This window comes from Neodiprion pinetum, unplaced genomic scaffold (assembly GCF_021155775.2).
Source record: "Neodiprion pinetum isolate iyNeoPine1 unplaced genomic scaffold, iyNeoPine1.2 ptg000102l, whole genome shotgun sequence".
Lineage (NCBI taxonomy): Eukaryota > Metazoa > Arthropoda > Insecta > Hymenoptera > Diprionidae > Neodiprion > Neodiprion pinetum.
In genome coordinates, this window is record NW_027184507.1 from 12,501 (window position 1) to 17,500 (window position 5,000).

The window sequence follows — 5,000 nt, forward strand, 5'->3', positions numbered from 1 at the left end:
GAATTGTATCCGTGGACCGCAATGTGCGTTCGAAATGTCGATGTTCATGTGTCCTGCAGTTCACAAGTTGACGCGCAATTAGCTGCGTTCTTCATCGACCCACGAGCCAAGTGATCCACCGTTCAGGGTAATCATATATGTGAATTTTGCATTAAAAATGCTAAAATTACGGTTGTTACCGGCTTTCTGTGGTCGTGAGCGCGGCGCCGCGTGCGTCAGCCCTTGCGCGGTTGCGCGCGGGAAGGAACGCGCGCCGCGCGTCAAATTTCGTTCGTGCGATAGTTCAAGAGCCGACGTCGCCTCGAGTTCACGGGTCGTCTGCCGGAATTGACCGGCGCCGGACCCGATCGGCTCGCAATGCAAACGATTGACGGCGGACGGCAGTGGGCCGCGTCAGCGAGTCCCGGGCATCGCTGCCCTCGACGCTGACGCGAGCTTCCTCGTACGGGCGAAAATTCTCTCCGAAGCCTACCGCGTTCGCGGCCTGCGTCCGGGTGTAACGGCGTTGCACCGAGGACACCCGGGCGCAGACAGGCTGCCCGCGAAGAAGCGCTGAGACCAGCTTCGCACGTCTCCCTCGTACGACCTGACCGGGTCGAACGAGTCGAGGCGGACCGCGGAGCGGTCCCCTCTCGGCACCGAGTCGGCCGGAGGCGCGAACGACCCGCCGCTGCTCCGCGCTGGACGCGGAGCGACGGGTCGACGCCTCGGCGCGAGTCGGTCGTCGGGCGGTTTTAGCCGGCGACTGCGCTCGTCGCGACCGCGGCGAACGCCGGACCCATCGGATCCGGCGTCAGCACCGCGTTCGTTGTCACGACGATTGTGTTGCGCGCCGCGGCAACCGGGCCCGACCGTTACGTCGTTCAAACTTTTGTGAAATTTTGTTCGCGACACGTGGGCGTGACACGCCGCTCTCGCGGCGAGACAGCCCCGCGCGCTTACGAGTCGCTGCTTCGGCAGTACGAAACGTTAATGATCCTTCCGCAGGTTCACCTACGGAAACCTTGTTACGACTTTTACTTCCTCTAAATGATCAAGTTTGGTCATCTTCCCGGCAACATCGGCAATGCCGAGACATTGCCGCGTACCAGTCCGAAGACCTCACTAAATCATTCAATCGGTAGTAGCGACGGGCGGTGTGTACAAAGGGCAGGGACGTAATCAACGCGAGCTTATGACTCGCGCTTACTGGGAATTCCTCGTTCATGGGGAATAATTGCAAGCCCCAATCCCTAGCACGAAGGAGGTTCAGCGGGTTACCCGGGCCTTTCGGCCAGGGAAGACACGCTGATTCCTTCAGTGTAGCGCGCGTGCGGCCCAGAACATCTAAGGGCATCACAGACCTGTTATTGCTCAATCTCGTGCGGCTAGAAGCCGCCTGTCCCTCTAAGAAGATTTATTTGTACGCCGGTAGTAAAAACCGCCCGACCGAGGCCGGGGGCCTTCGAGATACCGGAAGGTACGCCTATTTAGCAGGCTAGAGTCTCGTTCGTTATCGGATTAACCAGACAAATCGCTCCACCAACTAAGAACGGCCATGCACCACCACCCACCGAATCAAGAAAGAGCTCTCAATCTGTCAATCCTTCCGGTGTCCGGGCCTGGTGAGGTTTCCCGTGTTGAGTCAAATTAAGCCGCAGGCTCCACTCCTGGTGGTGCCCTTCCGTCAATTCCTTTAAGTTTCAGCTTTGCAACCATACTTCCCCCGGAACCCAAAAGCTTTGGTTTCCCGGAAGCTGCCCGCCGAGTCATCGGAGGAACTTCGGCGGATCGCTAGCTGGCATCGTTTATGGTTAGAACTAGGGCGGTATCTGATCGCCTTCGAACCTCTAACTTTCGTTCTTGATTAAAGAAAACATTTTTGGCAAATGCTTTCGCTTCTGTCCGTCTTGCGACGATCCAAGAATTTCACCTCTAACGTCGCAATACGAATGCCCCCATCTGTCCCTATTAATCATTACCTCGGGGTTCCGAAAACCAACAAAATAGAACCGAGGTCCTATTCCATTATTCCATGCACACAGTATTCAGGCGAAAATAGCCTGCTTTAAGCACTCTAATTTGTTCAAAGTAAACGTACCGGCCCACCTCGACACTCAGTGAAGAGCACCGCGATGGGATATTAGTTGGGCCGCCCCGGAGGGCTAAGCCCACCGGTAGGACGTCCCACAATCATGCCAGTTAGACACCGCGAGCGGTGAACCGACAGCGTGGGACACAGATTCAACTACGAGCTTTTTAACCGCAACAACTTTAATATACGCTATTGGAGCTGGAATTACCGCGGCTGCTGGCACCAGACTTGCCCTCCAATGGAGCCTCGTTAAAGGATTTAAAGTGTACTCATTCCGATTACGGGGCCTCGGATGAGTCCCGTATCGTTATTTTTCGTCACTACCTCCCCGTGCCGGGAGTGGGTAATTTGCGCGCCTGCTGCCTTCCTTGGATGTGGTAGCCGTTTCTCAGGCTCCCTCTCCGGAATCGAACCCTGATTCCCCGTTACCCGTTACAACCATGGTAGGCGCAGAGCCTACCATCGACAGTTGATAAGGCAGACATTTGAAAGAAGCGTCGCCGGTACGAGACCGTGCGATCAGCCCAAAGTTATTCAGAGTCACCAAGGTAAACGGCGGACGGGACGTACCCGCCGCCGATTGGTTTTGATCTAATAAAAGCATTCCTTCCATCTCTGGTCGGAACTCTGTTTGCATGTATTAGCTCTAGAATTACCACAGTTATCCAAGTAAATGTGTGTACGATCTAAGAAACCATAACTGATTTAATGAGCCATTCGCGGTTTCACCTTAATTTGGCTTGCACTGAGACATGCATGGCTTAATCTTTGAGACAAGCATATGACTACTGGCAGGATCAACCAGGGAGCTTCGATACAAAATCTCGGCTCGGACGTGCGCCACCCATCGCCGACCGGGTCTCGTAGCCCGGTCGGCCGCGCGTCTACTGTAAGTTTCGGGACTGCACGCAGGCAGCCCCGGATCCGTGTGCCGCCACCTTCGACACTCGGCTTATAAGCGTTCGAACGATCTCCCGTACCCGTCGGCTAGATTGAAAGCGTCTGGGATACGTTGTTATAACATCTCTGGTCTTTGAGTGTACGCTCGGAAAGAAGCGAGTTGACGCGTGCGTTGGAGCGTTCGGCCTTCCGTGTTTCACGGAGAGCCGAACTTCTTGGTACCGCGTCAAGGGCCATTCGGTCTGAGACACCGACCCGCGGTAATGCAGTGACGATAGATGAAACAACGCGAGTCGCGTAGTTTCTTTGGTACGAGGCACGGAACGGTCCGCGAACGCCCGCTCCTGGTCTACGCCGAAGTACGTATCGTGCTCGAGCACGTACCGGTACGGCGTAGCAGGCGGACGACGGGAGACCGGCCCGACCGACTCGCTCCTCTTACTAGTAGGAGCCTGGCCGCTAGGACGTCGGCGCCGGTACGGTGGTAGCACGGTCGGCTTACGGGGCGAAACCTCCGCGGGCTATCGAAAAAATTTCGAACTCCGGGAACTTTGTCGAAATTAACCGAGGCTCATATGACGATGTTCCGACAGGCTCCCGGCCCGGATCGACTCCGGGACGCCGCGCATCGCCTTTCGGTCGACTCGGACCGAAATTTTTACAAGTCCCGTCTGTCCGGATCGACTCCGGGACGCCGCGCGTCGCCTTTCGCTCGACTCGTACCGCAGCTTCGACGAGTCCCGTCGGCCCGTATCGACTCCGGCACGCCGCGCATCGCCTTTCTGTCGACTCGGACCGTAATTTTTACAAGTCCCGTCGGCCCGGATCGAATCCGGGACGCCGCGCATCGCCTTTCTGTCGACTCGGACCGAAAGTTTCGCAAGTCGACGTCGGCCCGGATCGACTCCGGGACGCCGCGCGTCGCCTTTCGCTCGACTCGGACCGGAATTTTCACAAGTCCCGTCTGTCCGGATCGACTCCGGGACGCCGCGCGTCGCCTTTCGCTCGACTCGGACCGGAATTTTCACAAGTCCCGTCGGCCCGGATCGAATCCGGGACGCCGCGCATCGCCTTTCTGTCGACTCGGACCGAAAGTTTCACAAGTCGACGTCGGCCCGGATCGACTCCGGGACGCCGCGCGTCGCCTTTCGCTCGACTCGGACCGAAATTTTCACAAGTCCCGTCTGTCCGGATCGACTCCGGGACGCCGCGCGTCGCCTTTCGCTCGACTCGTACCGCAGCTTCAACGAGTCCCGTCGGCCCGTATCGACTCCGGGACGCCGCGCATCGCCTCTCGGTCGACTCGGACCGAAAGTTTTACAAGTCCCGTCTGTCCGGATCGACTCCGGGACGCCGCGCATCGCCTTTCTGTCGACTCGGACCGAAACTTCGTCGAGTCCCGTCGGCCCGTATCGACTCCGGCACGCCGCGCATCGCCTTTCGCTCGACTCGTACCGCAGCTTCGACGAGTCCCGTCGGCCCGTATCGACTCCGGGACGCCGCGCATCGCCTCTCGGTCGACTCGGACCGAAAGTTTTACAAGTCCCGTCTGTCCGGAACGACTCCGGGACGCCGCGCGTCGCCTTTCGCTCGACTCGTACCGCAGCTTCGACGAGTCCCGTCGGCCCGTATCGACTCCGGGACGCCGCGCATCGCCTCTCGGTCGACTCGGACCCAAAGTTTTACAAGTCCCGTCTGTCCGGATCGACTCCGGTACGCCGCGCGTCGCCTTTCGCTCGACCCGGACCGAAATTTTCACAAGTCCGGTCGGCCCGTATCGACTCCGGGACGCCGCGCATCGCCTCTCGGTCGACTCGGACCGAAATTTTCACAAGTCCCGTCGGCCCGGATCGACTCCGGTACGCCGCGCGTCGCCTTTCGCTCGACTCGGACCGAAATTTTCACAAATCCGGTCGGCCCGGATCGACTCCGGTACGCCGCGCGTCGCCTTTCGCTCGACTCGGACCGTAATTTTTACAAGTCCCGTCTGTCCGGATCGACCCCGGGACGCCGCGCGTCGCCTTTC

General features: G+C 58.6%; 2 non-coding genes across 2 annotated transcripts in view; both read right to left on the reverse strand.

Annotated features, from left to right (window-relative positions):
- LOC124224146 (5.8S ribosomal RNA) overlaps window positions 1–130 on the reverse strand; it is a 155-nt gene extending 25 nt beyond the window's left edge. Inside the window, exon 1 of the ribosomal RNA XR_006884482.1 lies at window positions 1–130. This exon is cut by the window's left edge and continues 25 nt beyond it. This is a non-coding gene — a ribosomal RNA (5.8S ribosomal RNA).
- Window positions 131–970: 840 nt separating this feature from the next.
- On the reverse strand, window positions 971–2,882 carry LOC124224141 (small subunit ribosomal RNA). Its single transcript, XR_006884477.1, has one exon. It is a non-coding gene; the product is annotated as a small subunit ribosomal RNA (ribosomal RNA).
- Window positions 2,883–5,000: the final 2,118 nt, after the last annotated feature.